The sequence below is a fragment of the Equus asinus genome, chromosome 8 (genome assembly GCF_041296235.1).
Source record: "Equus asinus isolate D_3611 breed Donkey chromosome 8, EquAss-T2T_v2, whole genome shotgun sequence".
Taxonomy (NCBI): domain Eukaryota; kingdom Metazoa; phylum Chordata; class Mammalia; order Perissodactyla; family Equidae; genus Equus; species Equus asinus.
This window is the reverse complement of record NC_091797.1, coordinates 94,249,594-94,274,860: the sequence shown is the minus strand read 5'-3', so window position 1 is coordinate 94,274,860 and position 25,267 is coordinate 94,249,594. Positions and strand designations below refer to the sequence as shown.

General features: G+C 50.0%; 1 long non-coding RNA gene across 4 annotated transcripts; it reads right to left on the bottom strand.

Annotated features, from left to right (window-relative positions):
- Positions 1-7,442: 7,442 nt before the first annotated feature.
- Positions 7,443-20,997, bottom strand: LOC106826692 (uncharacterized). 4 transcript variants are annotated; one of them, XR_011505448.1, is made up of 7 exons: positions 20,310-20,997; positions 17,862-17,951; positions 16,908-17,005; positions 16,085-16,182; positions 15,030-15,115; positions 12,269-12,528; positions 7,443-8,729 (listed from the first exon to the last, which is right to left on the bottom strand). It is a non-coding gene; the product is annotated as an uncharacterized lncRNA (long non-coding RNA). The 4 variants fall into 4 exon arrangements; XR_011505450.1 differs by lacking the exon at positions 20,310-20,997 and adding an exon at positions 19,107-20,164; XR_011505449.1 differs by lacking the exon at positions 7,443-8,729 and adding an exon at positions 11,393-11,885.
- Between the last annotated feature and the right edge of the window lie 4,270 nt (positions 20,998-25,267).

The following is a 25,267-nucleotide window of genomic DNA, read 5'->3' as shown; positions in this document are numbered from 1 at the left end:
GGAGTAGCCCATGATTTTGGCATGCTATGGAAACAAAGGATTCCTGATATCGTCAGGTCAACAAATTAAAAATGAAGACCATATTCTAGCAGTGTTAAATGCCATACAGGCCCCTCAGGCTTTGTCTATAATTAAAATCCAAGGACATTCTTCTGCTGATGAAAGAGATGAAAGGAAATCAATTGGCAGACATGAGGGCAAAGTCAGCTGGCATTCAAACTCATCTGCCCATTATGCCTGTCACCAATGCCAAGCCGCCTTCTTCCTTATGGAAACACCTCATAGAAGCACAGACTAACAAGTCAGAATCTGAAAGGGGAAAGTGGAGTTGACAAAACTGTCATGTAGACCCCAACTGGTCTTTGCATAAGGATGAACTACTGCCTGGTCCTTCCCAATAGCCTTCAAGGATCATTTTGAATCTTCATCCATTACCTAACCCACTGGCACACAGATTAAATGATTCAATGTGGACAACATAACTACTGAAAACCCTGCCCAACACTTGCTCACCAACATTACAAATGTTGCAAGATTTGTCCTCAGTTTAACTCTGTAAAACCGCTACAAACTGCTATGGGAAAATTTCCCCTTCCCAGTACCCCCTTTGAAGTTTGGCAAATGGATTTTATGCAACTCCTCCCATCATAAGGCTATAAATATGTGTTAGCCCTGATCTGCATGCTTTCCCACTGGGTAGGGGCTTTCTCCTGCCAATAGGTGACAGCCATGTCTGTCTCAATTTCTATTACAGAGAATTATTCCAACGTGTGGGATGCCTCCAGAGTTTACTGCAATCAATGAACCCATTTCACAGGAAAAATTGTCCAGAATATCTGCAAAATTTTGACCATCTACAAACATTTCCATTGCCTCTACCAACCACAGCCAGCTGGATTGGTGGAAAGAACCAATGGAATAATCAAAATTCAGTTGGCAAAATCTTGCATGGCTATTGGCCTGCCTTGGGTAAAGGCTCTTCCCTTGGGATTACTCAACCTCAGATCCACTCCAACAGGGAGGCATGAATTGTTGCCCTTTGAAATTGTTGTGGGACATCTCATGAGATTAGATGAAGGACTTACCCACCTCAGTTTCCTTACGGGAAATTTCCACTATTGCCAAAGGCTTCTTAGCACACTCCAGGTCAATACTAAATTTGTCAAGGGGTCCTTCCTCAGGGAGCTGCTGGGAGACAAAGAATCAAGGCATAACCTACATCCTGGAGATTTTGTTTATTGGAAATGGCAGCAACACAGGGACTCTCTCCAGCCTCACTGGAGAGGGCCTTACAAGGCAGTCTTAACTAATCCTTGTGCAGCCAAATTAGAAGGTGATTTGTAGATTCATGTTTCTCACTTTAAAAAGGCTCTAGCTCCTTTGGATGAATGGAAATCCATTCTGCTCTCAGAAATAAAGATACAGCTGACTCCCAACAACAACTTCCAGCAAGAGAAGTTGACATTTGAGTAGACAACCTTCCCAAGACTCAAGACCGGGCTAGCTTATTCTCACGTATGAGCCCACGACAGCTAAACTCTTTGACTTCTGTTCTTAGCTTTGGGTTTCTCATGCTGTCCGCTTTACTTCACCAAGTTGATCTCTTCTGCTGGTGGTCACATTCATGAACAATTACACCACATTGCTCTTAATCTTCTTTATCCTAGTTCTAATCAAAACTGTTCTCCAATGGCCCAGATATTATACCCTAAATCCTGCTGGATAATTCAAAGCCTTTGGTCGGGTCCCTACCTTTCCTTTGACTGGCATTTCCAACCTGAATGCTGTTTTTGTTGTTGTTGTTGCTCTTTTTCCTCTGCATCTTTCCCTCCCCTTCTCAGAACCACAACTCACCCTTGGAAGAGTAACACCATTGTTCTGGTGTCTCAATCCCTAGCCTCCACTGGCAATCTTTCTGACTGCTGAGTTTGTCATCACTCTCCAATCAGATCATTTGTAAGGTACAATGATCCTATAGTCATACACATAACTAACATTACTAACAGTCCAATCTGCCAAGTGGATAAAACCCGTGGCCCCCAAAATCTACCTTACTGAGTACAAGTCTTTACCCCTTCAGCTACCTCATGTTTTTGGACAACTCCACTTACTAAAACAATCGTACCTGACAAGAATTCCACTATAACATCCATCTCTGTACAACCTCCTCTCTCAGAAACATGGCTACAAAACAGGTACCCTCACTCCAATCAAAATCCATCAACCCCACTGTGCAAGCTTTACCTCCAATCTCCTGGAAGACTAACTGGGTAAACCAGCTCTCAACTGTCCATCTGCAACAAAACAAAACCTGGGATGACCCTGACCCTTGGTTTCACACTGTTTTATCCTCTTTGCCCACTAACTCTTCAATAAATACCAAAGGCCGAAGTGTTCTATGTGCTCTTCCAGGTTACTCATATGTGTGCAGTTTCGAAAGAGCAGCCTGGGCATTTGACTGTCTAGATAGCTAAAAAATGAGCAGACAATGCCGTTGAGCGTAACTAAGCACTCCTTTTACTATTCTTAAAGCTGCCATTCAAGGAAACCCCCCTCCTTCCAGAATAAAAAGGGCCCTGAGTATTATAGATGACTACTCTGACGAAGACCCCACTGGATACGAGATGACAGTTGTGGCCAGCGTCATGGCTGCCATCTTCCTGCAGCATGCTCTGGTGCCTTTTATGACTATACAGTCAGAGCTCTTTTCTCTTGGCTGGGGTTGGGGGCTGCCTAGTAGGATGGCATGATCCACAATTTAACTAGGCCAGTTAACCGAAATGCCCAGACCTCAGCAAGGGCCATATCAGCTCAAAAAAGTTCTTTAGACTCCCTTACCAAGGTTGTACTTGACAATCGCATTGCCTTAGACTTCCCTCTTGCTGCTCAGGGAGGGGTCAGTACTGTTGCTAACACCTCTTGTGGCACTTGGATCAACACTTTGTCACAGGTTGAATTAGAAATTGTCCATCTCTTCAAACTTGCCAAATGTTTAAAAGTCAAGTCAGATTCCACCCCCCTTCCCACTGGTTTGACTTGAGCTTTCCAGATCTTTGTAGTTGGTTACTCTCAGGTCTGGGGTCACTTTTAAGATCAGGTCTTCAGATCTTCACATTATTGTTGATTTTAGGACTCAGCATCAGGTTGCTCTTTAAAAAAATTCTGACTGCTTCCACAAATGCCTCTGGGAAACTCTGACCTGAATCATGATGTGTCAACATCTTCAGTCCCTTGATGCAACCTTAACCAGGACCCCCACCAACTTGCACTCTGAGACCTTGATTTCCCTATAACAGATACCTGGCTGGACCCCTGCCCTGCCTGGCCCAAGTTATTTGATTGGATGACAAAGCTCTACTAAGCCCATGAGTCACTCCATGGGGCAAGATGGACCCAAGGCAGGCAGAGGCCACCTCAGTACCAAAATGGGAAAAACACAAAGCTGATCATGGATGCTGCCTGCAGCAGGTGTTGATCAAAAAGGGAAATGTGGAATAAAATGAAATTAAGAAGATTCCCAAGAACAAGATGGACTCTATGTAGCCTATCAGGATCTAAAAGTAAATGGAGTCAAGTGGCCATGATGGTACCAGCATGTAGTCACACACTCTATTCCCAAGAATACCACAGAATGCACTCTTAAGCTTTTGAGTCTGCCAGAGTTCCAGATTTTACAAAAGTCCCTAGCAGCCCCCTGGACCTAACCAATAAAACCATGACCCACTGTAACCAATCAGGACAAAGCAGGCTTGCACCCCTCATTTGTATAAGGGGACCTGAGTGGGACCTGGGTGGGAACATTTTAAAAAGAATTCAAAAAGTCTTTAAAGACAGACTTTTTAAAAAGACAACCCTTTAAAAACAAAACTGTTTAAAAGACAGCTTTTTTTAAAAAAAAACTTTCCTAAAAGATAGTTGGCTTTAAAAGACAACCAAAATTAGCATACTTTTGGTTTGCTGCCAAAGGCTACATCTCCCCCATTTGCAAACTGTATGAGCAACGAAGTTCTCTTAACTAAATGCTTGTACACCAGAGATTTTTGTAGACATAGTAATGGAACGATAAGCTAGTGCATTAGTCTACAAGGGCTGCCAAAATAAAGCAACACAGACTGGGTGCCTGAAATGACAGAAATTTAATTTTCTCACACTTCTAGGAGCCTGGCATCCAAGGCCAATCTGGAAACTACTTTGACTTGCACTGACTCATGTCTCCTGGGCTTGCAGATGGCACCTGTCCCCTCATCCTCACATGGCCTGTTCTTCGTGCACACACAGCCCTGGGGTCTCTTCCTCTTCTCATGAGGACCGCAGTCTCATTGGACTAGGGCTGCATCCTGACGGCTTCATCTAATCTTAATACCTCCCTTAAATATGTCCCCAAACATTGTCCATAGGGGGTTAGGGCTCAGCAAATGAATTTTGTGTGGCACACAATTCAGTTGATAATATCAGAAATTGGTGTAAATTTTTATTAATGAGGATGAGGCAGAATAGCATAAATTATACGAGGGTCAGAAACATCTTTTTGAGCATAACTTTTTTAATGTAGTTCTGAATTGTGAACTAGTAATTCTGCAATTGTCATAAAAGACACATAACGTAAAATGTACCATTTTAATCACTTTTGAGAGTACAGTTCAGTGGCATTAAGTAGATTCAAAAACTTTGTGCAACCATATCCACTATCAAATTCCAGAACTTTCTCGTCATCCCAAACAGAAGCTGAGTACCTGTTAAATGATCCCCCCCATTCACCTTCTCACCAGCCCTGGTAACCAGTGGTGAACGGAGGGATTGGGGACCTGGATATGGCAGAGGAACCCAGGGCTGCAGGGCCCATGACAATGCAGGAAGGAGCAGAGAGCAGCAAACAACTCCCATGGTGGCTCTTGGGGGATGTTGTCTGACCCAGGTAAGAGCTTTTTTGGCCTGAGTTTTATCCTAGAATGATGACATGGATGTATGCTTCCACCATGGCACTGATATCAATGTTTCCTATTGCAGGATGGCCTATAATTCCCTTTTTCTCTCCCAGAATGTGTCAGAAACCATCGCCATGGGCCAAGGCTGTATATGACTCATTGTCTCTTCCTATATGCACTCCTTCCATAATCCATCTCAGTTACTCCCAGGAGAATTTGCAAATGCCTTCTTTTCCGCCCAATTCCTCCCTGGCTGTCCAGAGAAATTTGATCAGGTCACAATGGATTCTGCTAACTGATATGCTGAAGAATGTGAGCATCTATGTTAGAAGTGAGATCGCCCTATAATTTTCATATCTAATTAGGTTCACATTGAGTTGTGCACCATGGGTTTTCTAGGATCAGAAATGAGATTAGGCAACATGCTCTCTATTTAGTCTTCGGGAAATTTCCTTGCATGTCATCAAAGAAAATGGAGTTTGGATTTCATTTCTCGCCACTGAGCGCCTCCAGATGGGCCCAGCGGCTATTTCTCCAAGTGTGGTGCAAGAGGCATCCTCTGTGTCTCCAGTGGGAATGCGGAAGAGTGTGCATCCTGGATTGCAGCAGGGGCAACAGAGGTGGCCAGGGAGTAGGAGGCAGTGGCAACAACAGCTGGACAGCCAGGGAGGTGGGGGGGAGAAGAGAGGAAGAGAAAGCCGGCTCCTGGGAGCCTGTTGCTCATGCATACTGGTGGGTGGGTGCCACTGAAGGTGCCTGAGCCATGGTGAGGCCCCGCACAGGCACTGGCCCCACTGACGACTGGGCACGGTGTGGCCAGACATGACCTGCATGTGCCTGGGTGTGGAGTTTCCACCCCTTCACCTCGTGCTTGCTCACTGCCTCCATGGCTGCCTTTCTCACTACCCTGGACTATCTGGTCTCCAGCCTGAGCTCTCTGAGTCACTGCAGCCACCACTGGCACCAGCAGTGTGCCTCCGGCCTGACACTCCTTGCACAGAGCCCCAGCATTGCCTACTGCTAGCCTCCTTGCATGCCACCTGCTCCTGCCACAGCCTCCCAGGGAGCTGGGCAGACTGGGTGCCAGGCCTGCTGCAGAGTTTTCTTGTCTGTAAAATCCGCTGAAGAGAATCACATTGTAGGGTTACTTGAAGAATTAACTGAGATGATTATGCAAAGTGCCAAGCTAGTATTGACTTTGTTGTTTAAGAGGCAGTAGGTTTAAGCTGTGTGGCCTTGGCTCATCACTTACCCTCTCTGAGCCTGTTTCAGAAGTCTCCTTCAGAGCTTTGTGACCTTGGGCAAGACTCAGCACTCCTCCGAACCTCTGTATCCTCATCTATAAAGTGGGGATGATAGGCAATGGCCACCTTCAAAGGGTCCCAAGTGGCTCTCTGGGAAAGGAGCCCATGTCATGATATGGCCTGTGACAGCAGCCACCACTGAGTGAGAGTGTCCTGAGTGCAGCACCCTGGCCGTGCGGCTTCCAAACATCATCTCAAGTCATCGAACAGCCCCAGGAGGGAGCTCGTTCCTTCTCAACATTTCAGATGAGAGAACCGGGACCAGAGAGGGTAACAGGATCACCTGGGTTAGCACAGCTGGAAAGTAGCAGAGCTGGGATTTGTACCTGAACATGGTGACTCCAAAACCAGTGTCCATTAAGCTTGGGACTCAAGGAGATGCTCTAAAGTAGTCATTAGCAGAGTATTCTTCACTGGAACTAGCAACAAGAATTTGTAACTGCATTTCTTCTATTAGAGCACATTGTCTTCCCAATTACAAGATTAACTCTTGTCTAATACAGATAATTCAGAAAATAATGAAAAGTATGACAGAAAAAAAAATCAACCCTATGCCCACCACCCCAAGATAATGATTATCTGCACCTTGCCATAGTTCCTTCCAGTCTTTTTCCTATACCTCCATGTAAAAGAGATTGGCATAAACAGAATCAATCCATGGACACGGTTCTGTCTCAGGAGATGGGGAGGGCTGGGAAAATGCATCTCATGGATCCTTTGCTAAGGCTGGACCTCCAGTCTCCCCGCCCAGCAATCCCAGATGGAGTTACCCCCTGGCCCAAGAGGAAGCCGACTAGGCTGCGGATTTGTGCATCCCACCCAGGGACCACTGGGCAGACCCTGCTCTGAGGCTGCCCCTCCTCCCTCCCCATCCTGTGCCTCCCTCTTGGAAGATGAAACCATTCCTTTCCCTGGAGCACAGGGACTAGTGAGGTCACACACACCTTCCCACCTGTCCCTGACCCTCACCCACTCCCCATCATGAGCAAAGCATTCCTAGAGTGACAGCGCCAGAGGGACAGAGGCAGGAGACAGTGGGCCTTGAAGGTCCAGGCAGCCTGGCTTCAGTCCTGGCTCTGTCCTGGGCAGCTGCAACCTCTCAGGGCCTCTGTTCTCATCTGCAACATGGGCACATAAAGAACACCCACTTCCTGGAGTCGTCGTGAGGATTAGATGAGATAAAGAGAAGTAAATACTCAATTAATGGCAGCTGTTGCTTTTTATTAGTGAGGAGACGTGATCTGAATAATATTGACTGTCAACAATTGTTGAGCCCTCACTAATTGACAAGTACAATTCCCATTAATTCTTACAACCACATTAGGTGATAGATATTGGAATTAATCTCTTCAAAGATGAGGAAACTGAGTCCCAGAGAGATAAAGTCATTTGTCCAAGGGCACACAGCAAGTTCATGGCCGAGCTTGGATCAGGCCTCAGCTCTTCTGCCCCCAACCAGTTGCTATTCCAAGTGGCAGACTCTCTGCCCCTTTCCCTGGCCCTCCTCTTCCCACCAAAACTCCTCACCCTCTTGCTCCGTCTTATGGAGCACCCTCCTCAGGAAGAGGTCCAGGGGCACTTGGCCTAGTAGCCCATCATAAGTTGGTGCGAGGACGGTGCTATTGACCTCTAGCCACTCCCAGTCCACCTCCATCACAGCCCACTTCTCCCTGCTCCCCTGATTCCCCCCGGGAATGGGAATTAGGACCTCTTGAACTGGAAAGAGTCCCGGGCTTGGAATCAAGCAGATGAGGCTCGAGCAGTAGGTAAATGTCCTTGGGTCAGTCACTCACACTTTCAAGTTTCTCCTTCATCATCCATGAAAGGACCAATAAGGTCTTCTTTGCCTGCTTCTTAGGGTTGTTGGGGAAATGGCAGATTGTAAAGCACATTGAGAGTGGCAAATCTGTAAACATATAACAGCGATGTTACAACCATTATAGTCCTCATCATACAAGCATGTAAGAACAGAGTATCATGGCATCATGCAGGGTCCAAAGTGGGAGCTCCGAAGACAAGTTTGTTTTTCCCATGTGATGTCCAATTGACCCATCATAATTTATCAAAAGAGCTGTCTTTCCCCACTGCTCTGTGAGGCCACCTTTGTTACAAAGCATATGCCCTCATGTATGTGTGGGGCTGGCTCAGAGCTCTCCATTTTGATCCATTGGTTATCTTTGTGCCAGGACCCTCCAGGGTCCTGGAGCCAAAGGACAAGTGACTGGAAGGCCACTTCCCTTAGACCAGGATGAACTTTTCACAGGGAGGAGGAATTTGGTGCATATCAGCTGTGTTAACGAGTCCCCTGAATCCCAAGAACAGGCCCGGTGGAGTGAGATGCCCATCCATCTTCAGAACCTGGGTGGAGGCACGAGGCCCACAGCCGCAGCGGCTTCAGGTCTCAGGAGGCACAGGACAGGAGCGATCACACAGCCTCCATCCTCCTGCTCCTCTCACCACAGCCAGCCCCACAGGGCCCCTGTGGTGCCCAGACGTCCCCCTGAGGATGATCAAGAGACATTATTTTATTTTCGAAAAGGGCTAATACATGCGGCTTCATTGACTTGAGCAAAGTGGTTCCACACCTGAGGTGCTGTCCAGAAAGTTCTTCGGAAACAAGAGATTATGAGACAAAAGAAAAATTTCATTTCTGAATTATGTAGCCATTCTTTCCTCTGTGGATTACTCAAGACTCACCCTGTGTGGGGTCTCAGTTAATTCTGAAGGAGGGAAAAAATAAATCAATAGCTTCCAAGTGCAAGTATGCAAGGTTGAATGTTGAAGCCACTTTTAGAAAAAATCAGTAATTTTATTGCCATAATAACGAGATTGACTCAGTATGAAAGAAGAAGACGACTAGAGCATGGGATCAGAGGAGGAACAAAATCATGAACAGTTTTTAAATAGGTCAAATTTTAGTATTATTCTCCCTAGTGACGGAGTCTCTAGAGAATGGAAACTACAGCAAAAACATTACCGCATTCTCTGAAAACCTAATGTGGAGATGGAATTACGACCTGAAGAGCCCAGAGGGAGGGATCTGAATTCTTCAGGGATGCAGGAGAAGAGGAGAGACTAGGAGGGATGTATGTGAGGGATGCTGTCCATGAGGGTCTGTAGCTGTGAGCAAATTGGTGTGTGGGCTGGTTAAGAGAGAGGAAAATGTGTCTGAGACCTGGTTGAGTATCAATAAATTGGCTATAGATACATCACCAGTAACACAGGCTCACAGTCTATGAAATAAGATGATGACATTGATGTGTGGGTGAATGTGGTTGTACTGGTCAGCACTTTTAGTTTCATTTTCATCAGACAATATTTACTCCTCTTAATTCACTGCAGACCCCATGGGACGTGCCCTTGGGCTCTATTCTCCCATCTGTCTCAGTGATCCTGGGATGCCTTGTGCTGGCTCAGGTAACAGGCATAAACTGCAAGTTTCTCTTTCCTCCTCAAGGACAGGTCTCACCACAGAGAAGTCTCCCCTACAGGAGTCACCACGGAACGTTCTCACTGAAAAGAGGCCCAGAGCCAAGGTCAGTGGGCCCAGGGGATTTTTGTCTCATTTCCTCGTTGTCTGAGACACTGTGAGTAACTCTAGCTGCTCCCACTGCCATGAGCTGTAGCACAGTAATGGTCAGCCTCGTCCTCAGGCTGGATCCCAGAGATGAGCAGAAGCCCTGCAGTGGCTGAGGCATCTTTGGATCCAGAGAAGCAGCTGGGGACCCCAGACCCCTGGTGCTTATCTGAATCTGACTTGTAATACAGGAGATACTGGGGAGGGTTCCCTGGCTTCTGCTGGTACCAGTATATCCAGTAGCCATCAACACCAAAGCCACTGCTCAGGGTGCAGGTGAGTCTGGCTGATGCTCCAGGAGATGCAGAGAGGGAGGATGGCTGAGTCAGCACAGGCTGGGAGAGGGAAGCTGCAAACACAGACACTCATGGGTGAGGAGGCAGAGACCAGGGTAAAGTTTCTTGGGGTCTGATGCAGAGGGGCTGATGCAGGCTGGAAAGGATCTCCTGTGTCCTTGAGGTTTGTCCCTACCTGTGCAGTGAGAGAGGAGCACGAAGAGGAGAGGAGTGCAGGCCATGGTGCACATAGCCCCTGGTCCCCAAAATGGCGCTGGGCTGCCTCAGGCCTCCTTTTCTTCTCCACCTTCTGACACAGGAGGGGCTGTCCATGCAAATGTGTTTCCATCCAGTGACTGTCCAGCCCCTCCCTGAGCCCTGGTGCTGGAGCTCAGCTCATAACACACACTGAGGAGGATGGAGGTCGGCTTCACCCCTTGGGAGAGCCCTGGGAGGAAGCACCTGCTGAGACAACACAAAGGTCCCTGCTCAGAGGACTTTGCCAGGCCAGAGAGGACTTGGCTGCTGAGTCTCCTTCAGTGAGCACAGGGCCCAACCCCAGGCCCAGGCTCCTGTGGATAATTGGTCCCTACTGAGTGGCTGTGTAGGGACCACAGGGCAGTCCCACACTGCCCCCTGCTGGTCATAGGGTGTACCCCTCACCATGGCCCAAAGCTCTGAGAGCCCAGCTGGCTCCTGCAGCTCAGCAGGTCACTGTCTCTATTCTCCAGATCCGTTGTCTGATCCCTGGGTACATCCCCTAGTGCTACACATGCTTGCTTGCGTTTCTCCCTCTCACAAAGAGTCTTGATCTATGGGAGGTAGAAAAATGTACCCAAATAACAACTTAAGGTGTTTGTGCTTAGAGAAGATACAGAAAACATCGCGTCACTTCATTGGTGTATGACTTAAGTTTTACCGAAGTTGTTAGTTTCCCACGTATCGGGCATTAAAACAAGAGTTTCCAACTACTCTCAAATAAATTGACCTATGCGTTGATTTCTTAATTTACATCTAATTTAAATGCTTTCCTAATTGATCGAGTGAAGGAAGCATAATGTCCGTGATGTCTGAAGCTGCAGGGCTTACTGCATGTTGTCATGCAGAAAAAATAAGTCCGGATGGGAACGGAAAGTCTGACACTCACTAACAGGCCTCGGTCATCCACTTCCCCAAGCGCAGACCCACCTGTCCTGTGGACACACGGCCCAGAAATCCCAACTTTCTTCCTTCGTGAGGTTTGCCACTAAGGTTCTTTAGAGAGAGATTTCACTGAAGAGTTTAATATTAATACTTCATTGATCATAGAGTGGATTTTGAGATTTTATTTAACATTTTCCGGCAAATGGCTCTCTTATAGGTACTTAAGTGAAACATCAGCAGATGTTCGTACATCTAATCTGTCCTCTGCAGGTCCTTTGCTCATGGAGCTTGTCTTCGGAGCTCAGAATCTGCTCCGTGACCTACCTGCTCCTGTGGCTTCTTTATTCAGCACCTGCTGGCTAATCATGTCCTTTCCCACTGTCTCTGCAGGAGCACACAGAACCCAGCCCATTGTGCTGCTCACCCACCAAGGCTGAAGTTAAGGTCTGTCTCCTGTTCTCCATACTGAGGTCCAGTTCTTATTTAAAATCTCCTCATTAGTCAACTCGGAACTCCAAACACTAAATGTCCCCAGAGCAGATGTCGCTATCTTCGCCTCACATTTACTCTTCTTCCTGGGCTTCCAGTTTAGGTGAGTTGACATATTCACTCAACATACTGGTGTGGAATCTGTCCTTTGTGTAAGGTTGTGTTCTGGGCTCTGTGTATACAGTGTTGACAAAAGAAAGAAAAAATCCAGTCCAGGAACCACACAGGGAACCGTCACAGAGAAATGCACTCACGTGGCTGACCCCACCCTGACCAGTTATTCACCTGGGATCTGGAGCCCGTCCTGACTGCTGGGAGCCCCTCACCTCCTACAGGACGTGGACACTGAACTTCTCCATGCTCTGCCCACAGCCTCCCCTTGGTGCTCACACCTCCTGCCCTGGTCCAGGTGCCTGAATGCAGGCGCCCATCCCTGCTCGCCTGGCCATGCAGCGTCCCCCAGTGTGTCTTGTCCACCATTTGGCCCACTTTAATTCCTTGCACCAGAGTCTGAGTGATGTTTCAAACACCTGTGCTGAGTGGTATTTCACATACCTGTGCTGAGAGTCTCTCAGAGATTCTCTCCATCAAGATGAAGTCAGAATATTTATCTTCACCCTTTCGCTCTATGTGCGGCCATCACTTCTTCCCCAGCCTCCTGCCTCCCCTCTCTCTCCAGCAGCCTGTGCAAAACCCGTAGCAGGTCTCCTTTTCAAGGAGGATACTTGGATCATAGTGGTCCCTTCTGGTCCTCTTGTCCTTCTTCTTGCCCTCCTCCTTCAGGACCAGGCTCACATAGTACGTCCTGCAGATGTCTGACCATGGTGAAATTAGCGAATGTTACTTTATTAAACATAATTTACATGGAAACATCCAAACCTAAAATTTGAACCATTTGCATGGATGTTTAGTTATACAAATTCTGACAAGAGAAATACTGAACATAACAGAAGATTATGATCCCAATCACTTTTTTTCTTATCGGCTATATCTATTTACAGCCTCCAAAGCAGCAGTTCTAAGTTGAACTATTGCATGTCTCATTTTCTTTAAATGTCTAATCTTTCCAACTTGGTAAGAGAAAATTATCATCTTTGAATTGAGCCAGATTTCCAGGATCAAAGGAAATACATGGAGATTCTGTACCTCAGATCTGACAATCTGAGGCAAACGAGACTAATTAGAGAGCCTGGAGAAGCGTTCCCCATGATGACTGAGTTTGAACACTGATTCAGGGGAATTGAGTCCTTCCTCTGCTTAGGTGTGAATGAACAAGGCACTCAGCTTCTTGGGGTTACACTAGGAATCAAATGCATCAACTGGAGTGGACTTAGCAGCTCAAGTTTCCATAATAATGCAGTTCTCCAGATATGATTTTTAATGACTCATAAATTTCTGTATAACTCTTGCTTCTTTGCCTTATAATAATGTACGCACAAAGTGGGCATTAATTGTAACACTGCTGTATGAAAGAGCAAATACTAACTTTGAATTTACTGTAACATGCTGGCCTCTTCTGAGTGGTCAGTGACACACCCAGGGTCTCATCCTGCAGACAGTGGAGCCTGAACTGGACCAATGACAAGCCCCACAGGGCCTCTCCCTGTCATCCTCACCATCTTCATTCATCCTGGTGGGGTTTCCCAGACTTGGGGCCATGACAGTCATTCAGAGCAGAGGGTCATCCCCTGTCCCACATGTCCCCACATATCCCGACCAGAGGGAGCAATTCTGCCAGAGCGTTCTCTCTTGCACATGAAACACAGCACTGTGCGGAAGGCAGACGAGGCCTCGTTCAAGGCCTCAGGAGCAGAGCAAGCCCAGCAACTCCCATCTTTCTGTGTGTGAAAATGTTCTTTATTTATTTCACACACAGAGAGGCACCTTCACCCTGAGTCCTCTGTGCACATGAAGGTGATGGAGCTGGGTGAAGTCCAGGTGAATCGCATGCACCTGTGACCCTGAGGGTTGGGTCAAGGTCCTGTATCTCCAGCGAAACAGTCAATGTTATGTTTTGCGTGAGCAGCTCACAAACGTCAAATGAGGATCAAGGAAACAGGGGAGCTGCGGATGGTATTTCTGCTGTGAGTGCACCTGTCAATGGGTCTCCATCCAGGAACATAAACCTCTCAGGTGAGTAGCAAAAACCACACTTCCCAGTACAAATTCTCATTTTCAAGAAGTACCTAAGGGAAATTCATGCAACACGGGATGATTTGCTGTGGACAGAGACCAAGCAGGTTGTTCAAAGATGGACCATCTTCATCGATAGGTGCTGAGTCACCAACATCTCTGGGAGATGGAAATTCTCAAGGCAGGTCAGGAGGCTCCCTCTGAACTGGGAGTCAGGCCAACAGGAGGGCCATGGGGACAGGGCAGATCACCAAGAGGTTTTTGGCTCACTTCTCTGCCTGTGTCATGGTGGGTTACATGAAGCTACTCCCATTGCCATGGTTTGCCCCGCAGTAGGAGTCAGCCTCGTCCCCTACCTGGATGTTCTGGATGGGCAGGTACTGATCCAGGCCTGAGCCTGAGAAGCGACCAGGGATCCCATCCCCTTTGGATCCCACAATACCACCGGTGACCATTCATAGCAGGAACCCTGGCCCCTTCCCTGGGCCTTGCTGGTACCAGTCCACTTTGCAGTTACTGGAGCCACTGCTCAGGGAGCAGGTGAGCTTGGCCAAGGCTCCCAGGGAGGCGGATGCAGTGGGAGGCTGCATCAGCACAGTCTGTGAGAGGGACTGTGAAAACACAGACTCCCATCATGTCCTGGAGGAAGAACAAGAGGGAAGGACATTTCCAGCCTGTGGGTAGTTGCAGTGAGCGGGGGAGTCAGGATGCTGAGGGCCATCCTGACCTGTGCAGTGCAGGGGGAGGGGGAGAAGGAAGAGTGGTGTCCAGGCCGTGGACACCCCAGAGCTCAGCTGAGATGGACATGCTTCAGGTCTCTCTCCTCCCCATCAATCCCCAGAGAAAGGGGCCCTTCATGCAAATTTGCTCTGCCCCTCTGGCCCACCAAAGCCCTCCCTGGGCCCTGTGTCCTTTCAATGACTGGGTGTCATTTCTGAGAGGAGTGGGCTGGGGCTGGCCCTGGCCTGAGGCTGCTGAGGACCCAGAGAGGACCCAGCTGCTGGACCCAGAGAGCACTGAGCAGGGACCGGGGGACAGGAATCTGGTTTCCTAGGGGAGAGCCCCCACAGATGTCTCATACCAGCTGCACATAAAATAAAATGTCCAAGAGCTGAGAGCAGACACAGTTCAGCCGTGAACTCACTTCCTAAGCTGCTCAGGAAGCCGTGTGTTCTCTTCCTACCTGACTCCTCACTGGATGGGCACATAGGACAGAGTGCTGGGTGTCTGGGAGGATGAATCAGCACGCTGGAGTGATTCACCGGATTCCTTGAAAACGAGGTGAAACCAGGGAACGAGAAGGAGAAGGTATCAGTTGGGATAAAACATGAGAATCTGTGGACATGAGGCTTTTCAGGAAGTAAGGGATCAGAGAGGCTCAGGACAGAGGACTGGATGGGAGTGTTCGATTCCAAGGAAGATCTGGAAACACGTCCCTGAGCTTTCTGACAAAGACCTTGGCAGTGAACTGAGGAGTCACAGGGCAGAAGGGCTGCAGAAAAAAAGGGAGAGAGCAGGGGCTGGGAAGCGAAGTCCTGGATCAGAGAGGGGGAGGGGGGAGGGGAGGACCTGTGCACTTCAGAAAGGACCAGAGGAGGAGCCTGAGGAGATGGGGCAAGAGCTCCGGGTGCAGGCTGTGGGGAGGCATTTGTTGCTCTTGAAATAAAGAGGAGCCCCTCCCGTCTTTGCATCTGTCCTCTGATCTTCTCTGTGCGCAGAGTGTGCTTTTCATTTAACCAAAACTCAGTTCTCTGTCAGAGATTCTCTTAGGTTCTCGTCTGCCGAGGACTCCTCTTCTCATTTCTCACTGTCCCTATGGGCTTGTCAACATTAAAACATGTCTGTGAATTTTTGGAGGGACAAGGAACATATTAACAATGCAGAGTCTCAGCCTCCACTCCAGACCCACTGAATCAGAATCCATTTTGTTAACAAGAATATACTTATACTTACTGTGTGGGGGAATAATCCTTTCCAAAATCTCCGCATGTTTAATATTTAAAAACAATTGTATGCAGTACATTTGCATCCCTTTAAAATGCACCTAAAAATGCAACGTGGTGATATTCAGAAGGAGGGACTCTTCCCTTGCTCTTAGCTGACAAAGTATGTCACTGGTGGATGCTTCCTCCTGGAGGAAACGTGCCGCCCTCAGCCCTCTGACCTGAAGCAGCTGTCCCTGGTCCCTCTGGGATGGACAACACTGGGTCTGCTCTTCATGAACCAGATTCCGTTTACCTAAACACTCGTGAAGATTCCTTTTCACAGGCATTGGAGTGACTGTCCTCCTTGTGGTTGGAGTGGGCTCCAAAAGCGACAGATGCCGTCAGGATAAACTGAAAAGAGGCCAACAGTGTTTCTAAAAGGCTATTCTCGATGTTGAGTGTAACCCTAAACTCTACATAAGATCAGAGACATGAATGAGGATCTGCGCTACCAGCAGGCAGAGCAACAAGGAATTGTGGAAAATTCAACTCTGTGTGCCAGAATATTTCAAGACACATGTCTCTTAAAATTCATGAGGCTTTAATGTACCTTGCACAGTTAAACAAAAACAAATACAAAGACATTCTGAATGTGTCAAACAGGTGTGTACCTGCTCCTAATGCCAACCTTTGTTGTCCCTTCAGTTCACATGACCATCACTGACCACAATACACTCCCCTCAATGTAGACACCGCTCACCAGGACCAAGGTGCCTGAGGCACTGGTGCCACAGAAGTCCTGGCTACTCAGCCAGGGGCCACCTCCAACCTCCACCTTCTCCACTTCTGTTCTGGCAGGTCAGGAGGACCCCTAACCCTACCCCAGCCTAGGGGCTCCCAGCTGGCTGTCATGACCTAGTCAAGGCTTTAATGACATTGGGGGCCTACGGTCACCAAGCACGAATGCATACAGAGGCTGCCCTCTACACATATTATGATTGTATCAAGGAAAATACTTGACACTAAAAAAGGAAAGATATTGATTGCAGAACAAAGAACAGACTATCCCAGGACATATTATTTGCCAAGCTTCCCCTGACGTGTGTGTACATAACACATAAATCGCATTCACCCACCTTTCTAAGGGGTTTCCTCCTCTCTAAATGCAGATGACGATAAACCTCCCTCCCATGGGTGTGGCGAGAATGAAGCACAGGGAAAGTGTGGATCCAGCCTCAGCACAGAGTGAGAGGGAAGAAGTGTCAGCTGCTGGATTCTCACACACGCCTCCTCCTGGCCTCGATGTGCTCACTGTCCTCCATCAGGGAAGACTGTCATGGACCAGCCAGGGGCAGAGCCAGGCCTGGAGAGCCAGGCCTGGGAGAGGCCCAGGTGGGGACATGAGGTCACAAGCCAGGGGCACAGCCCTGCATCTGCCACTGGGGGCCCCACGGCTTCATGTGTCCAGTGCAGCTCAGGTCCATTCTGCACACCCACCTGAGCGTTGACCTACTTCATACCAAGCACAGTGCTGGGGGCCACTGTCGGGAGCAAGACAGCTCCTGCCCCCAGGAACGTCAGACCCAGGGAAAGGAGAACCAATGACGGCCTCGGGTAACCAGTGATCAGTGATCTAGTGCTTCTCATAGAGGTTTAAATAGAAACACAAAGAAGCATGGCCTTTGACACACCGTCAACAGGAACTGGAAAATGAAATAAAATGAATCATCTAGCTAAAAGAGTGTGGGGGAACCACTTGCTTGCTGAACTTTTGGCCGGATGCTCGTGCCCTGTGAGGGCTGCTGGCTGAGTGGGTAGTGGAGGCAGTGGAACAGAACCACTGTGCGGGAACCAAGCACACTGGTGGGAAACTCCACCCAGAGCGGGGCTGTCATCCACGGTCCCCAGATGACCTGTTGTGGGATCTGACCCTCACCCCACACCTCCCCAGAGGGTTCCCTTTATTCATGGAGACCCATGTGAGCACCGCACACTTCCAGCTCTGGAGCAACAGACTGGCCCGCACACATCAGGACCTAGCGCTGGTCCTGCTACCCAGCAGGTGCCCCGATCTCAACTAGCGCACCTACCTGGATCTGCCCGAAGCTGATGGTGACGGTAGCAGCAGAGGTGAAACCTTTAATGACTGACAGGGCAGGAGATGAAGTCCAGCAGGAACCCTGGTGGGCAAGAGGGAATATCAAATATCACAGCTCTGCCTGGTCCCAGAGGACATGGGTGGACACGGCTGGGAGAGGCGGTGTGGATGGCACTGGGGCCGAGGACTGGAATGACACTCCCTGTTTGGGCTGGTCTGGAGAGCAGGAAAGGGAGGCCGGGGTCTGAGGCTCTGGACGCTTCTCCAAGTGTCCTGGCCTCTCAGCAGAATAGGGGAGGGCTGAGGCTGAGGGTCCTCCCTCTCCCCGCTACACACACACAGGGACAGCTCTTGGAATGCAAAGAAGGAAATGCTGAGGGCAGGGGCATCCCCAGGAGGCAGGGGCCTCAGGACCCCAGGAAGAGCAGAACTCCAGCCCGCACCACAGCAGGAAGGCCCCAGAGTCTCACGAAGGGCAGGAGCCCCAGGGCTCACTGCACGCAGCCCACAGGAAGGCCCGCAGCACAGCACAGGCGGGCTCAGGGAAGGCGTAGCAGGAGACCAGGAGGGACATCATGGCCATGGGGCCCAGAATCACATCCCCGGGGGTTCCCAGGAAGAACTACACAAAGCACCCATGAAGGCAGAGTAGAGGCTGTACTGTTGGGGAGAAAGGGATGAGCCCCCAGGAGGCACACGGCATGCCCACAGTGTCCCTGGTGTAGACATCTGAGCACACTGGTCTGTAGTGTCCACTTTGTACTTCGGGCACACCAGCGCACACAGGCAGGGTAACTGCTCACCCTCTATCATCCACGGGTGTGACCTGCTGTGATCAGGGGACCTCTTTTCTACCCGTACCTACAGGGACCTTGGGTGAAACCTGCGGGAGCACAAGGCCTGCGTGCTCACATGTGAGTCTGCGAGTCTGAGGAAGCGTTCTCAAGGCTACAGTGAGTCACCCCCTGGCCCCATCACACCATCGAGAACTGCCTTGGTAACTGAGTGTGACAGGTGTGAGAAGAGCAGTCACAGGGGTCTGCGTCCACCCAAAAGCAGTCACGTGCTCTAGACTGTAATCCAAGGCTTCTTGGCTCCCATGGGGCTGGACCCCTGGGTGCTCTGCTGTCTGGAGGGGAAACTGTGCATTTCTACTCTTCTTGGGGGTGGGTGATGAGGCATGGGGGGTTGGGTCCTGGGGAGGAGAGGAGGCCAGCAGGAGGGGCAGACATGTCACCTGGGGCAGGAGTCAGGCCACCTCAGCACGGGCCAGCGCCTGGGGAATGACCATGAGTCTGACTGAGAGCCCAGGGATGAAGTCCATCTTCAGCCACTGCACGGAGTAGTCGGGCAGCCAGGCCAGGACGGGCAGCCTCCTCTCCACAGTTGCAGGGGGCAGCAGCGGCCTATGGGGCCATGCAGGTACCTGAGGGCCTGGCCTGACCCAGCACCTTCACAGAAGGAGGCACCCTGAGGTGGGCATGTGGGGACACAGACCAGAAGTCAAGGTCAGGACTCCAGAGACCCCAGCAATAGGACGGGGGTCCAGGGCATCAGGAGAGGCACAATCTGTCTCCCCTCCAGGGGTCTGAGCCTCCCCCACTTGCTGGTCTGAGAGGAAGCCAACAAGCTGTGCAGAGGGGCCTCAGCAAAGGTAGGGTGTCCCCCGACCCTGCTCACCGCGCTCCCTGAATCCCCCTGCCCAAAGGCAAGGTACCTTCTCTCCCTCCATTGATGTCCACCAGGAAAAATATGATCAAAGATTTCGCAGTGAGAAGCCTAAACACAAATTTGACTTAAGATTTCTCCCTGGAGAATTAGTTTGTTGTTTTTTGTTTTTCTTTCCTCCCCGGGGAATTTAACCAGGAGCAGTGTAGAGAGAAGCAAGGCCAGGGGGCACCCTCTTCTGGCTGGCAGGGTGGGGATAGGAGACTGGAGGCGCTGAGAGTCCTGAGATTTTCCAAGAGCCCACCATGGCAGCCTCCACCCACAAAGGACACTGCAGCGCTGCACAAAGGGTGGTCACTCATCCTGAGGCCGCCGACCCCCACCTGTGGCATCTGCATCCCTAGAGGGGCCCCAGGGTTCTATTTGGTTCTGGAGAACTTTAGAGGCTCCTTGATTAATTCAGGTGCACAGCATCCTCTAGGATCCCAGCTCCCCGTATTCAGAGCTGGCCCAGGACCACCCCTCACCCCAGACCTCTGCGACACTGCTCTGGGCGGAATCCTGCTCCCAGCCCCCTGAAGGCGCTCGACCTGAAGGCTGGGTCTCAGCAAGGCTGAGGGCAGCGGGGACCTGCTGGAGACATGGCGGGTGGGGAATGGAGGTCCCAGCGTGAGCCGCCCCTCCCCCCCCCCTGGGATGCCACACCGCAACCCCTGTCCCGCGCTGCCTGCCCCCCACTCCGGGCCCCGCCCGCAGCCCCCTGGGAACTCACCTGGCGCCGTCTCAGCTGGGGGCCTCCGGACACGACCACAGCGACTCCTCAGGCGCCTGAGAGTGAGAGGAGCAAGGCGCGGGGTCTAGACTGCGGCGCTCAGGGGCGGGGCCTGCGGGGTAAGAGACCTCGGGGCGGGGCCGGCTCTGCTTGCCGGGCTCCGCCGCCCGTCCACCGCTGGGCTCCGCCGCCGTCCTGGGCTCCGCCGTCTGTCCCGTCCTGGGCTCCGCCTGTCCTGCACTGGGCTCCGCCGCCTGTCCCGTCCTGGGCTCCGCCGCCTGCCCTTGGCTCCGCCTGTGCTGGGCTCTCCTGCGCGCCCACAAACGTGCCGCTGAACCTCGGTGAGAGAGTCCTGCGGACCCGCTGCCGCTTTGGGCGTCGCCCTCCCTGGCCGCCTGTTGTCGCCCCCTGAAGCGGCCACTCGCCCCTCCCCCCCAGCGATCAGGTCAGTGCTGACCCCGCGGGCCTTCAGCCCCCACTGCCATTCCTCCCAGTGTCGCCTCTGCTGCCCCCAGATGCTTCCTGGCCGGCTCCTGGGAGACGAGTGCAGGGGAAGGACCTTCTCAAACCCTTTCTCCCTGACCATCGTTGGAAGGCTGGCCAAGGCCGCCACAAGAGGGACATGTGATGGCTCCTGCCTCCTCAGTCAGCAGCATCTTGACTGGGTCTGGCTAGAACCTTCCACAGCACCTGCAGACTGTGATTGCTGGGTGACTATAACTCACGATTTATGAGCCCAGCCGGAAAGATTAAGTATAAGCACTCAGACAACGTAGTAAAACATTTCGAATTTTTCCTGTCACTTACATTACATTAATTTACTTTCATTAACGTTCATTTCATTGATTTACTTTCATTACGTATTTGTGAGAGGCAATTATGTTCTGGTTAAAATGGCCTTTGGCATCAACTACGGATTAATCAAGACCTAGTTTTGTCATTACTGGTGGGATAACCCTGAGCACCTTGTTTTCGTCTCTCTAGCCTAGATTTCCAGCTCAGTAAGTTAGAGGAAAAGGTAATTATTCTGACCACAAAGCTGGTAGTGAAGTTAGATGGTTAGACAGTCTGTCCGCTATTTAGTGCTGCTTTTTGCCCACAACAGGACCTCAGTAAGGATTAGATGACATTTTCACAGGAATTTATGAAAAAGCAATAAATAATTTATAGTGGAAATCTGACTCAAGCTTCTACTTCTTCCTAACCACTGAGAACTGGGAATCCCAAATGAAACCTCATTGATGTGGTCCCAGAATTTCCACTTCCCTCAAAAGTAAAGCTCATGGTCCTTATGAAGCTGCCAGCCCTTCCTGCTCTAACAACCCCTCCCCTTCTCACACAGATCAGGGCTGGGCACCCGGGGCACTGAAGACACAGTTTGGGAGGAGACAGTGCCATTCCGTATCTCGCAGACGGCGGGATCTGCTGACATCCGTCTGTTCTTGTCCCCAACAGGATTCCTCTGGGAGACAGCGGGTGTGTGAGGCCCTCATCAGTATCTGCACACACGCCCAAACTCCACTCACCTCTCCATTCAAAGAGGCTCCTTCAGTGCTGTCTCCACCGTGTCCAACGCCCTGTGTGCAGCTGACCACAGGAAGCCCTGGTGTCTCCCTCAGCTTCCCCTCAGTCCACCCCTGACTCTGGCTGACGTGAGAGCTCAGTGGTGGTTCAGGGGACCTGGAGCTGGCGGCAGCACTGACCATTCTCATGCTGTTCTGTGTCCAGATCTGCATTCGCTGCTCTTGCTTCTTCATCCTGTGTCCTCCTCCCTCCAGGCTGGTGAGGGGGGGACTTGATGGCACCTGTCTAGGCAATGACAGTAACACACAGAGCAATTCAGCAGCACGACCATGGTACATAGCCTCTATCTGAAAGAGCCTGGTTTTCAATCCAGTTTTGTTTGTTTTTTCCAAATCACAGAAAGGATCTTTTTCAACTCCCTTCCAGTGATGGGTGCTTTTTGGGAATTGGGGTAAGATGAGTGAGACTCATAATTTGCCCCATGGTAGGGGTCAGGGAGGAAGCAGTTGCTGGGTCCTTACACAGTCCTGTGAGCAGGAGACTCCACCCAGCTCAGAGGGGACACAGCTGCAGGGTCCCCTTCAGCACAGGAAGCACCAATGCCCCAGCCCTGGGGAGTTTGGGGGATTACACAGCAGGGACACCCACAGTGCAGACCCTGGGGAGACCCACAGCGCCCCCTGCTGCTCCCTAGTCAGACTTCAGCTCTGGGTGGAAATAATGTCAGAGGCACTGGGCTGACACCTGGTAACTGTCACCACAAATATCCGTGGGCCATGCACCCTACTGTGAGCCAAGATACTGGTATAAATTGACTGTTCAATTTCTCAGAAAGCAAAGCAAGTAACTCCCCAAATCAATAAGTTATTAAAAATCTACCACATAGTCTATATGTTAATGTTTTCAGAAGTTTTAAATTATACTAATAAAAAGGTAAAAGACTGTCATAATTAATTAAGTGATGCCCCAAATCACAGGAGCTGAAAAGTGTGAGAAATGGCTATTAGGACAGCATCAACTATCTCTGACAGCATTAAAAACTGAACTGTCCCACATGCTTCTTTTCCTTCATGTCTTCATTGTGCAATGACGATGGGCATCTGGCTTACGGAGCAGAACAGCAATGTGCTATGGATCCAGCTTATGTATGTTTATGAAGAAATGTTAAGTATTAATTTGTTCTCCATCAAGTTAGTGGATTAGAGTAGGCCTGTCAATGCTGTTTGAATAAAAAGAGTCTCAAAGGTTGTGGTGGGGTCTCCGAGTCTCACTGTTGGTTGATGTATTTTGGACCCGAGTCCCCCTCCCATCATCACAGGCAGAGAGGGAGAGAGGAAGGAAAGTCTTGGAGGAGTCACCCTAGAGGGATGGACACAGCCTGGGAGACGCTGGAGGAGGCATGTGATGATGGACCACTGGATAGGAGGATGGCGCCAAGGGCCTCCCCGCCATGGTGGTGTTACCGTTTCCACCCTCTCACTTTCTTTCCTGCCTTGAAGGGCTGAGCCATTCTGAGCACAGGAGGAGGTTTTGGTTGTACTTCCCCGTGGGTTTACAGCACTGTGTCAGTGTAACTACCCGTATACAGAGCGCAGTAATAGTCGGCCTCGTCCTCAGGCTGGGCCCCCGTGATGGTGAGGGTGGCTCTGTTCCCGGAGATGGATCCAGAGAAGCGATTAGGGACTCCAGAGGCACGGGTGTTTGTGTAGTAGATAAGTGTGCGGGGAGCCTGGCCTGGGGTTTGCTGGTGCCAGCTGGGGTGGTTACTGGAAGAGACTGACCCAGAGTTAAGGCCACAGGTGAGTGTGACTGTCCCTCCTGAAGACACTGAGAGTGATGGCTCCTGGGTCACCACAGACTGAGAATCCGCCCCTAAAACCAACAGGAGAGAAACAGGTACTGTTATGAGAGATAAGGGTCACCCTGAGACCATGCTTTTATGTGTCCCACAAGGATGCAAGGTCCCTTCACCTTACCTGAGCTGTAAGCAAGGAGCCCGAGAAGAAGCACCATCCAGGCCATGGTGGGGACACTCACAGGATGTTGCCTCCTCAGGCTCCTGGGCTGGAGTGTGGTGTCCTTGGGGCCTTTTCATGCCTCCCAGGTCCATAAGGAGGAGAAGGTGCTTCATGCAAATCAGCTTCCTGTCTCTTTCTGGCCTGGTGTCACCCTGATGTCCCTGGGGGAGATCTTGAAAGACACAGATGCTGGGATCTCACGCAGACCAATGACTGCGCTGTGACTGAGAGACTGAATGATGGGGGTTGATGGCTTTCATCAGATCAGCTCCTCTGCATCCCTGGTGCCCTCAGGGATATAGACTCCAGAATTTCTTCTCTGAGAGCCTGAGGGCTGAGCAACGAGATGGGTGTGTTCTCCACCTCTGGTCCCAGCATCTCGTTCATCTCAAATCCATTCCCATCCCTGGGATGATTCTTCCTTCCTCAGTGAAATCCCTTCTTGTCTTCTTTGGAGGAGCCTGGAAGTCACTCCTCCCTCCAGCAGAGTCCACTGGGAAATCACAGAGCCCATGTCTGAGGTGTGAAGGGACAGGGGTCTCCCACTGACTCAGTCCTGGACCCTGTCCCAGTAGCTGCAGTGGAGCTGACCAGGGCTGGGGTGCTGACTCATAGGGCTGCACTGCCAGACTTGGGATGTCTCCAAGAACCATAATTATATGGAGTAGCTACAAGGCAACTGCAGATGTTGAGGGGGAAAGGTCAAATTATCAACATGAAATTATGGAATTCCTCCCAACATGATGTCCAACAAAATAGGAGTCCACGTGTTCATAATCAGGGAAAACAATAACCCTGCTCCTGAACAAGTGGGCGTGACCATCATGGAGCGTTTGAATCCCCTGCTCCCTTAGTCTCCTGTGGAGCAGAAGGAATGGGAAGGGGCAGGGGGTCTGAGAGGTAAAGAGAAGGCCCAGGAAGATAAAATTCCTCAAGCAGCTGGTAAAGAGAAGCCCCCCAAATTGGTGTTCATCACAGTGTGAAGTGAAAACATGGTTTGATATCCATTTCTAAATCTCTAGGATGTTGTCTGATTAATAGAATGTGCGTGGCTGTTCTTTCCTTTCTCATCACGTGTGTTTGTGAGGATCAGTTTATATCAGCCCAAATGACTCATGCTATGTTGTTTTATGCCTAATACCCAAACTCGTGTCTGACACAGAATAGAAATATATATAATTTTATATGTATCATATTTTGAACTGAGGAGAAAATCTTTAAGATAAAAATAAATTATTAGATAATTAAAATGTCTAAACATATAAATAGCATCATTTTCCATAAGCATCTTGGAAATGATATCACTGAAATAAATGAGAAAAAAGTAGACTGGCAAGACATATTTTCTAAAAATATGACAGTTTAAGGGCTAAAGCGTTTTTTTACATGAATAAATTGAGAGGTCATAATTGCCAG